Here is a 12,116-nt window from a genome sequence, read left to right on the forward strand (position 1 = left end):
GATGTCGCAAATTGAGGACCCCAATGCACGGTACGGAACCACAATGGCCGCGTGAATAAGCCCTTATAATGCAAAATAGTCTCCCTTCACCACTGAAAAAAGACGAATGAAAAGCACGCCGGCCGTGGAGCGGTCTAGAAATTAGACTGTTTTTGCCACATATAAAGGTGAAAAAAAGGCGCATCTGCGTAAATAGATCAGAAAAAAAGTTGCAGAAGTTAGAAAACTTCTGAATTAGGCTACATGCACAGGACTGTCGTGTGTTTTGCGGTCCGAAAATTGCGGATCCGCAAAAAAAACAACGGATGACATCCGTATGCCATCCGTTTTTTTTGTGGATCCTTTGTAACAATGCCTAAAACGAACAAGAATAGGACATGTTCTATTTTTTTTGCAGGGCTACGGAACGGACATACGAATGGTGTCGCACTGCGGCATGATGCAACTGTGACGCGACAGTCACAGCAAAATCCATTTTGGATGGGATTTTTGCGCAGTCGCAGCATGTCGCATGTCACAGTGCGTCACCGTAGACGCGCGTGATAAAAAACTAAAGGTTTACAAAAACATCTCTTAGCAACCATCAGTGAAAAACGCATCGCACCCGCACTTGCTTCCGGATGTGATGCGTTTCTCACTGAAGCCCCATTCACTTCTATGGGGCCGGGGCTGCGTGAAAAAACGTAGAATAAAGAACATGCTGCGATTTTCACGCTCATGTGCACAGCCCCATTGAAATGAATGGGTCAGGATTCAGTGCGGGTGCTATGCGTTCACCTCACGCATTGCACCCGCGCCAAAAACTCACTCGTGTGAAAGGGGCCTAAAGCAACATTTTTTAGACTAAGAACAGGTGCAGAGACTTTAGTAAATGAGCCCCAATAACTGATGGAAATCACTGACCAAGTGACTGAATAAATATAGTCGCAATTCCCCTTTATAACCCAGTCGCACGGCCGGTTTTACACCATGTTCGGCAGTTGGGTGGGACGAGGGGAGCGAGGCCAGAACTCCAGCCCCGGCATTTGGGAACAGGCGTAAATGTTGGCAAAAAACCTACAACAGACGGGGGGCTGGCGTCGTTTTTTCACCAGGCGCAAGGGGACACATTTACTAAAGTGTTTGCACCTGTTTTTAGTCTAAAAAATGCAGTTTTAAACAGTCTTATTTTATTAGTCGCATTTACTATGGAAATTGCACCCATTTTTGAGGCTCCGCTCCAGGGCTGGCGGACTTTTTATCACCTATTTTCAGTGGTGAAGGGAGGGCGACTTTTTTTTTTTACATTAAAAGCCGCACTTTCCGGAAGACGTGAGCCCAGTCTAATAGAATATGTACCTGTTGTACTGAAAAACAACCACCAGAGGGCAGACTAAGGGCTCATTCACACGACTGTATGGTCACGACTCACTGTGCAACATGGGCACGGCAAACATACGTTTTTCTGAATGTGCCCTCATAGCAATATGTCGAGTGTAATTCATCAACGGCTGTGCGACTTTTAGTAAATGCTCGGCAAAAGAAAGACGGATGAAGGAAACGCGTTTGTCTAATTTTACAGCCATGAACAGGTGAGCTTGATAAATGTGCCCCAAGGACGGTTTACTCAAAAATGTTGTTGTGCACCAGGTCTGTGCTAAAATTTACAACTTTTTTAAACTTAGATTTTTCCAAAAATAGCAAGGAAAGTGGGCATGGTTTATTGGGAGGGGCGTGTTCAGCATGTTTCTGAGATTTAGGCCTCATGCACACGACCGTTCCGTTTTTTGCGGTCCGCAAAACACAGATGCTGCCCGTGTGCCTTCCGCAATTTGCGGAACGGAACAGGCGGCTCATTGTAGAAATGTTTTTTCTTGTCTGCAAAACGGACAAGAATAGGACATGCTATATTTTTTTTGCGGGGCCACAGAACGGAGCAACGAATGCGGACAGTACACGGAGTGCTGTCCGCTTCTTTTGCGGCCCCATTGAAGTGAATGGGTCCGCACCCGAGCCGCAAAAAACTGCAGCTCGGACGTGGACCAGTACAACGGTCGTGTGCATGAGGCCTTATTACACTGCTCAAAAAAATAAAGGGAACACTTAAACAACACAATGTAACTCCAAGTCAATCACACTTCTGCGAAATCAAACTGTCCACTTAGGAAGCAACACTGAGTGACAATCAATTTCACATGCTGTTGTGCAAATGGGATAGACAACAGGTGGAAATTATAGGCAATTAGCAAGACACCCCCAATAAAGGAGTGGTTCTGCAGGTGGTGACCACAGACCACTTCTCAGTTCCTATGCTTCCTGGCTGATGTTTTGGTCACTTTTGAATGCTGGCGGTGCTTTCACTCTAGTGGTAGCATGAGACGGAGTCTACAACCCACACAAGTGGCTCAGGTAGTGCAGCTTATCCAGGATGGCACATCAATGCGAGCTGTGGCAAGAAGGTTTGCTGTGTCTGTCAGCGTAGTGTCCAGAGCATGGAGGCGCTACCAGGAGACAGGCCAGTACATCAGGAGACGTGGAGGAGGCCGTAGGAGGGCAACAACCCAGCAGCAGGACCGCTACCTCCGCCTTTGTGCAAGGAGGAACAGGAGAAGCACTGCCAGAGCCCTGCAAAATGACCTCCAGCAGGCCACAAATGTGCATGTGTCTGCTCAAACGGTCAGAAACAGACTCCATGAGGGTGATATGAGGGCCCGACGTCCACAGGTGGGGGTTGTGCTTACAGCCCAACACCGTGCAGGACGTTTGGCATTTGCCAGAGAACACCAAGATTGGCAAATTCGCCACTGGCGCCCTGTGCTCTTCACAGATGAAAGCAGGTTCACACTGAGCACATGTGACAGACGTGACAGAGTCTGGAGACGTCGTGGAGAACGTTCTGCTGCCTGCAACATCCTCCAGCATGACCGGTTTGGCATTGGGTCAGTAATGGTGTGGGGTAGCATTTCTTTGGAGGGCCGCACAGCCCTCCATGTGCTCGCCAGAGGTAGCCTGACTGCCATTAGGTACCGAGATGAGATCCTCAGACCCCTTGTGAGACCATATGCTGGTGCGGTTGGCCCTGGGTTCCTCCTAATGCAAGACAATGCTAGACCTCATGTGGCTGGAGTGTGTCAGCTGTTCCTGCAAGACGAAGGCATTGATGCTATGGACTGGCCCGCCCGTTCCCCAGACCTGAATCCAATTGAGCACATCTGGGACATCATGTCTCGCTCTATCCACCAACGTCACGTTGCACCACAGACTGTCCAGGAGTTGGCAGATGCTTTAGTCCAGGTCTGGGAGGAGATCCCTCAGGAGACCGTCCGCCACCTCATCAGGAGCATGCACAGGCGTTGTAGGGAGGTCATACAGGCACATGGAGGCCACACACACTACTGAGCCTCATTTTGACTTGTTTTAAGGACATTACATCAAAGTTGGATCAGCCTGTAGTGTGTTTTTCCACTTTAATTTTGAGCGTGACTCCAAATCCAGACCTTCATGGGTTGAAAAATTTGATTTCTATTTTTTTTTTTTGTGTGATTTTGTTGTCAGCACATTCAACTATGTAAAGAACAAAGTATTTCAGAAGAATATTTAATTAACTCAGATCTAGGATGTGTTATTTTTGTGTTCCCTTTATTTTTTTGAGCAGTGTATTATGAAAGGCAATTTCTAACAGCCTTCTCTTTGCCGCTCATCCTTGTCTCTCCTTACAGGGATTTTCCATTTACTTCTGTAGTGTACGGGAACTGTAATACCCGTCACTACCAAAGTGTCACTTGGTGTGCTGTCGTCCCTCCTAATTATGGGAAGTTGCTATATGTCAGTTTTATAAAATGTCATGTCATGTAATGCATGTATTTTCCTGATACTGAAACTTGCATGTACAGGCTTGCTAGGGGTGTTATTTCAGCTTCTAGTCCTTAGAGGGAGCTGGGGAGCCCTAGTTTATATAAGGCCCAGACAAGGAAGTAAAAGTCAGTCTAGACCAGAGCTCAGAAGTTTCTAGAGCCTGAGGAAGCTGGGAGAGACAGAGGCAAAGATCAGGAAAGCCAGAGGTACTCAGAAAGACAGAGGAGGTACTTATTTAAGCTATAGCCAAGGATATAAAGCCAGAAATAGGTTAATGGGCCTTGGTGAAGATATGCTATATTCCAGGATCAGACAGAATTAGAGTGCAAGCTCCTGTGCTGCAAGTCCTGTGTTCAACACTCTGTAATTACCCTGCTGTAACTGAATTGCCTGCATCGACCGAATTGCAAAATCGACTGTATGCTGAGGAACTGCATTTCCATTATTGTCTCTGCTTGGAAAAACGACTAAAGTTGAAGTTCTGTTTTAACACCACGTTTCCTCAATTTATTCCTGCATCCGCAAACGGCGTGCCACCGTTTACTTGGCACTGGCGTCACGAACTATTTCTACCTATACCTGCCCTTGCAGAGAGTCAGCTGTACCAGGTTAGTGTCTATTGCACTACATCACCCAGAAACACCTAGTACACACAACTTGAGTACGCTGCACCTCTCTTTTGGCGTCACGAACAGGATACGCACGCTTTCTAGTGCAAGAAGCGTGAACTTTGTGCCTTATACCGTTGCCCTGTGACCAAAGTGACAATTTTCCTGTTTTATTCAAGTGGACTTTGTGGACTGAAAATCATACCCAAAGTGTACCAAAAACCTCCAAAAAGCGCTGTGCAGGGTTGCGCTATACAGAGGAAGAAAATCGCCGCATTGGAGTGTGGTTTTGTGGACTTTAAACATTCCTGCTTGCTGTCAGTGAATAGACAGCGTTTGTACCTAAAGATGGCCGCTGAGCTTGCTGAATTTACTGCTGCGTCACCTTCATCCCGAAAAGGCGGGAAAAATTGGCGCCTTTCTGAGGAAAAAGCGGGAAGAAGGTCAAGGGCAGGCGCCACGGCTTATCTGGACATTTGCATGTCTGCCAGCATGGACACCGCCCTCCATATACTGGAATACCTGGGGGGCGGCTCCCCAGTGCAATGGGAGGAGCTGGCTACTCTAATTGACGCGACCCTATCGCTCTCCTCAGAAGGATCGAGCATGTTGGATTGTGAGCAGAGTGTTGCTGCAGCGTCCGCACCTGAAATTGAAAAGATGACTGACATCGGTGTAGAGCCAGAGGAGGCTCCACCGGCCTACGCTCCGGGACCGGAGCAACCCGCCTGCCGCACAAGGGAGAAAGAACCCGAGCCCTACTATGGCTCGTGGAGGGACTTTTTCCAACCATCTTTCAAATGGTCCTCCCTGATGGCGGAGATCCGAGAGGCCGCTATCAAGCGGAATACAAAGACCAAAATCGTCTATGAGGAACTAACCAAGACCATACATGAGAAGCATACGTACACCCAACCCCGCCTGGAAAGGAGAAAGGGGTTGGTGGTGTCCTTCGACAAAATCCGTGGCTACGGGTTTATTCAGGACTATCTAACTGGCAGAGACCTCTATGTTAACCGAAGGTCTGTCAAAAGAGACTACCTCCCTTCGTACCAGCACAGCCTCCGCGAGGGAGAGGAAGTGGAGTACACCCCTGCCGAGAGCCTGCGAGGCCCCTATGCGACTGCCGTGACCCGTCCGAAGCGAGGACCTGAGGATTGGGAGGCAGAAGAAGGAGAAGACTACTCTGGCTGCGAGCGAGAACCGGAACGCTCTCCAGAGCCGGCCCATCACGCCTTTCAGGAGCGGAGCTCCTTCATTGGGCCTAATGTCTTCTGGCAGCCAACCGTGTTGGAGAAATGGGTGAGCCCCTATCCTTCCCCCGAGCTGCCTCGTCGGGAGAAGACCATATCAGAGCTGGAACAGTTAAAAGGACTTAGTGCTACCTTTAAGAACATCCGGATGGGACGGAGACCAGACGCGTCGCCAGTACCTGAAGAGGCCGAGTCCGCGTCATCGGTGACTGTACCTGCGCCGGCGGCGCCAGCAGAGGACAGCGACTCCGACACAGAGAGCATCGGTGAGCAGATCGTCCGGCTGGAGGAGAAGTTGCGGGAGTTGCGCAAGACATACACCGCCAGGATCCAGACGCCGCCGAGGAAGGATGAGGTAAGGGTGCCTGTCACCACCCGTAGACCGCCTTCTGTTGCCACCGCTCCGTCAGTGCCCCAGACCGGACCCGCGATTGCCGTAAACTGCTGCACCCAGAGCACCGGACCGCTTGCTGCGGCGGTGCCAAGCACGTCACACCCTGCAGTGATCATGCCAGGGCCGGCACGGTCCGTCAGAGGGTTCACCCCTAGGCCTATGGGGCCTATACCTATTAGGGGCCCCTTTACCCTACAGCTGCCCCCTGATACTGTTATGTGGGCACATCCTCCTGTAGAGGAATACTACAGACGGTACCTGCCAGCGGAGCCAAGTGATTACAATATGTCACTGTAATCAGCCTGCTGGGCCTTTGATTGATTTCCTAAGAAGTTGATGTTAACCCTTTCAGGACAGGAGTCCTATGTTTCTTGTCCTCTGTTGCGGCTGCCAGTTTGTCCACGGCTCAGTGGTAGGTGTTGACCACTGAAATAACAAAGCTATCAAGGCCAGGCTTGTTTCCAGGACCTCCTGCCTGCTTTTGCTACCCCACGCCAAGTTGTGCCTGTTCCTTTAGTTGCACCTTTTACCCTTCACCCCCTTTTCAGGTTGATCAGGGGTTTTACAGCACTTTTCTTGCTGTCCTTTTATTGTGCAACTTGATACTAAGGAACCGTGCCCGGAGACAGACTCAAAAGTACCTGAGCCTCTGAGATTCTTACTCTTTTAAAAGTATTGTGCCCAGAGATGGACTCCACCGCATGAGAGCCTCTGTGATTTAATAAGAAATAACCTGGGTACGGACTCATGTTTGTTATTTGAGCCTCCAAGAACTTTTATACTGTTATTATACTGTTTTATCATGGACTTATTCATTGTCATGGACTATCCTGGTTATAATGTTACGCTGTGCCAGGTCAGCGCCCCCGTTCCATTCACTATCCTGAGAGAAGAGAACGACGCCCCTTGTCACTGCCCTGCACCTTTGCCAATTGGACCTGATATGAATGTAAATGCAGATGAATTACCTATATGTATGCCTGCATGTCTCTATTTTCTATTTCAGGTAGAGATTCCAGTTGGGCGACCCATGATGGAGTACGAGGTCGTACTCAGCTTAAAGCAGTGGGGTATGTAGTGTACGGGGACTGTAATACCCGTCACTACCAAAGGTCACTTGGTGTGCTGTCGTCCCTCCTTAATTATGGAAAGTTGGTGTATGTCAGTTTTATAAAATGTCATGTAATGTAATGCATGTATTTCCCTGTTACTGAAACTTGCATGTACAGGCCTGCAGGGGTGTCATTCCTACTTCTAGTCCATAGAGGGAGCTAGGGAGCCCTAGTTTATATAAGGCCCAGTCAGGGAAGTAAAAGTCAGTCTAGACCACAGCTCAGAAGTTTCTAGAGCCTGAGGAAGCTGGGAGAGACAGAGGCAAAGATCAGGAAAGCCAGAGGAGGTACTTTATAAAGCTATAGCCAAGGATATAAAGCCAGAAATAGGTTAATGGGCCTTGGTGAAGATATGCTATATTCCAGGATCAGACAGAATTAGAGTGCAAGCTCCTGTGCTGCAAGTCCTGTGTTTTACACTCTGTAATTACCCTGCTGTACTGAATTGCCTGCATCGACCGAATTGCAAAATCGACTGTATGCTAAGGAACTGCATTTCCATTATTGTCTCTGCTTGGAAAAACTACTAAAGTTGGAGTTCTGTTTTAATACCACGTTTCCTCAATTTATTCCTGCATCCGCAAACGGCGTGCCACCGTTTACTTGGCACTGGCGTCACGAACTATTTCTACCTATACCTGCCCTTGCAGAGAGTCAGCTGTACCAGGTTAGTGTATATTGCACTACATCACCCAGAAACACCTAGTACACACAACTTGAGTACGCTGCACTTCCATTAGGCCCCCGTCCATTGTACTCATCGGAATACCCCTTTAAGAAAAAAAATGCAGCAAATGTATTTAGAAGCGTACTCCTCACGGAAAGCCCAGTGGACAGTCTGGCGGTGCGGAGGCACGGCCAGAAACACCATGGAAGCCCTCCGTAGTGCTTCCGTGGGGTTTCAATCCATGCCTCCGTTCCGCATCTCCATGATTGCGGACCCATTCAAGTGAATAGGTCCGTGATGCGGAATGCACACGGCCGGTGCCCGTGTATTGCGGTCGTGTGCATGTAGCCTAAAGAGTTGCACTTGAAAGACGTTGCATTAAAATACAAAATACATACGGTCGTGTGCAAGAGGCCTAGTGAGGTTATTGGGTGTGAGGTACGGTAACATCCTGACTGAGGTCGTAGGCGAACTTCACATTGCCAGTGTCCATGTTTTGCGGATCCGCAAAACACTTACGGACGTGTGAATAGAGCTTTAGCGTCTCCCACTCTCGCACCACCTCCTCGTCTCATCCCCTCTCTGTTGGTGTCCCGCAAGGCTCTGCCCTAGGACCCCCGCTCTTCTCTATCTACACCCTCGGCCTGGGACAGCTCATAGAGTCCCATGGCTTTCAGTATCACTCCTACGCTGACGACACACAAATCTACCTCTCTGGTCCAGACATCACCACCTTATTATCCAGAATCCCACAAGGTCTATCTTCTATATCAGTGATGCCCAACCTACGGTCCGCAGGCCAAATGCGGCCCTTCGGAGCCGTGTCATGCGGCCTGCGCAGTAACAGGACTTTATCAGCGTGGGGCGCGCTGCGAACGGCACAGGCAGCAAAGCGATGCTGCCTGTGCCTGCAATCTCCCCGCACAGCGCCGCCTCCTAGCTCATTTATTCACTGCACTTGCCTCTGAGAAATTGAAGAGAAGCGCCGTAATCTCGCACAGGCAGAGGCATCGAAGTGTGCATGCACCGTCTTCCTGGCCTCTGCCAGTGCGCCTGTGCGAGATTACGGCGCTCCTCTTCAATTTCTCAGAGGCAAGTGCAGTGAATAAATGAGCTAGGAGGCGGCTCTGGGTGGGGGGGATATCTGTGGAGGACACTGAGGGGGAAATCTGTGGACAACACTGAAGGGGATCTAGGGAGGGGTGTGGGGATGTTGGGGTGGGAGGTCCTGGAGGGGTGTTTGGTTGGGAGCTCTGGAAAGGGTGGGAGCTCTGGGAGGGAGGGGGGCATAATTTTTTTTGCTATGGGGCCCAGTCATTTCTAGCTACGCCCCTGATTTGTAAGATTGGGCGGGCACTGGAGAGTGTCACGGATGATATTGCAGATAGCTGGAAGTTATGGATAAACATCCGTCTGGCTTGATCCCAAACTAAGGAGCATATGGGTGACCCCTATAAAACCCTAAGAGCTCACCCTGACTGCTAAGCACATACAAGGGTCGCAAAGGTAGACGATTGTATGCCCTCGTACCTAGACTGTGTGACATCCCTATAATAGTGAGGGGACACGACCACCGGCTCCCTGCACTTAATACGGAGGGAGTCAGGGTCACCTAGGATCAAGCCAGCAAAGAAACACAATACATGAAAGGACTTATCTGAACAAGCAGCAACAGAAGTCTCCAGCAGAGAACACTTCAATCCAGGAAGTAGTATAAACCGCAAAGTGAGGCAGTATGGGAGGGAATATAAAGGGAGGCAATTAGTGTAAATAGGTGACAGCTGGGAGAAGGAAAGGAGATGACAAAGTGAAACCAAAACAATGAACATCATGCAAGAGGTAGAGAAGAACGTCTGCCAGAGCTTCTCAGAGAGCTGGCGGTGACAGTGCGATAGAGCGCCCTGCTGTCGGAGAAGCCGGCGGGAGATGAAAGGAGGAGGGGCCAGCTCCTGGTGGTGTCGGGCACACGGCGCAAGCATGGCGGTGGAGGATCTGATCTGACTGAAGACCAGACATCAAGGTAGACCTGCAGAAGAAGGTGACAGCGCAGTATGTGATGTATACATGTGTGTAATGTATGTAGTGCAGTGTGTGATCATCACATGCATTACACACATGTATACATCACATGCCCCCTCACAGTAATAATGCCAAGATATGTGCCCCCTCACAGTAGTTATGCCCAGATATGTGCCCTCCTCAGAGTAGTTATGCCCAGATAGGTGCCCTCCTCACAGTAGTTATGCCCAGATAGGTGCCCTCCTCACAGTAGTTATGCCCAGATAGGTGCCCTCCTCACAGTAGTTATGCCCAGATAGGTGCCCTCTTCACAGTAGTAATGCTCACATGTGCCCCCTCACAGCGTTTGCATTTCTTTCTGGCAAAGCTACCTGGTTCTGGCCCGCGAAATTTATACCAAGTCTAGTGCGGCCCTCAGACGAAAAATGGTTGGGCACCACTGCTCTATATCATCCTTCTTATCCTTTCGCTTTCTTAAACTTAACATGGATAAAACAGAATTCATAATCTTTCCCCATCTTGCTCACCTTCCCCAACAGACCTATCTATCACGATCAATGGCTGCACACTCTCCCCGGTCAACCAAGTCCGCTGCCTTGGAGTGACCTTGGATTCTGCCCTCTCCTTCCGACCGCAAATCCAAGCTCTTTCCACCACCTGCCGCCTCCAACTCAAAAACATCTCCCGCATCCGTGCTTTCCTCAACTTTGAATCTGCGAATATGCTTGTACATGCCCTCATCATCTCCCGCCTAGACTACTGCAACTCTCACACCCCTCCAATCTATCCTCAACTCTGCTGCCCGACTAATCCACCTCTCCCCCTATTACTCCTCTGCCTCTCCCCTCTGCCTCTCCCTTCACTGGCTCCCCATTGCCCAACGAATTCACTTCAAAATACTAACAAATACATACAAGGCCGTCCATAACCTGTCGCCTCCCTACATCTCTGAGCTACTTTCCCGATACATCCCCACACGCACTCTCCGATCCTCACAAGACCTCCTTCTCTCCTCTTATCGCCTCTTCCCACAATCGACTCCCATCCCCCATACTCTGGAACTCGCTGCCCCAACATATCAGACTCTCACCTACAGTGGAATCCTTCAAAACAAACCTGAAAACCACCTCTTCAGACAAGCCTCCAACCAGTGACCCTGCTGCCTCTATACCGCCATGACATACTTCACCCGCACCTACTGTGTTCTTCTCCCATACCATGTAGATTGTAAGCCTCGCGGGCAGGGACCTCTTCTGTACCAGTCTGTAACTCGTCTTGTTCCTGCTTATTGTCTGTATTATGGATGTGCACTGCTTATCATATGTACAGCGCTGTGAAATGAATGGCGCTTTAATAATAATAAATAATGATAATAATAATTTTGCGGTCCGCAAAAAATACAGATGACATCCATGTGCATATCGTATTTTGCGGAACGGAATAGCTGGCCCCTAATAGAACAGTACTATCCTTGTCCGTAAGAATCAGACATGTTCTATTTTTTTGCGGAACGGACATATGGAAACGGAATGCACATGGAGAACCTTCCGTTTTTGTTTTTTTTGCGGACCTATTAAAATGAATGGTTCCTTGCAATCTTCCATCCTTAGGTTTGTCTGGAATGGGAAGAGACATAGAATTGCATGCAGCACCCTAACTGCCCTTAAATCACAGGGTGGTCTAGGGCTTCCTGATATAATGAAATATTACTGGGCGACGCATTTGCGTCGGATCCCGGCGTGGTCCTCACTTCAGGCATTCTCTAGATCAATGGAGATTGAAAAGCTTTGGCTAGCCCCTATTCATCCCAATGCCCTCCTGTGGTCTCCTCTACCAGATGATTGCTCTGTCCAGCTGTTGGGCCCTATGTCACATACGTATACCATTTGGAAATGTTGTAAACGGAAATTTCCGTTAGTTTCCGATAGACCCTCTCTGACCTCATTTCTATTTAACCCTGTGTTCGCGGTAGGAATGCAGAGTACGTCCTTTAAGCCATGGTTTTCTAATAAGCTTGATCTAGTGGATTCTAGAACCCTGGAGATCATGTCTTTTGATTTGCTCAAGGAGAGATATAATCTGACTGAGTCCTCTCGATGGCAGCATCTGCAGATAACCAATAGATCATAGATCTATGTTCCGAGGTACGAAGGTGTCCACTCCGACACAGTTTGAAAGATTGTGCAAACTCTCGACCTCTACTAAAGGTCTTATATCAGATATTTATGT

The sequence above is a fragment of the Bufo bufo genome, chromosome 3 (genome assembly GCF_905171765.1).
Source record: "Bufo bufo chromosome 3, aBufBuf1.1, whole genome shotgun sequence".
NCBI lineage: Eukaryota > Metazoa > Chordata > Amphibia > Anura > Bufonidae > Bufo > Bufo bufo.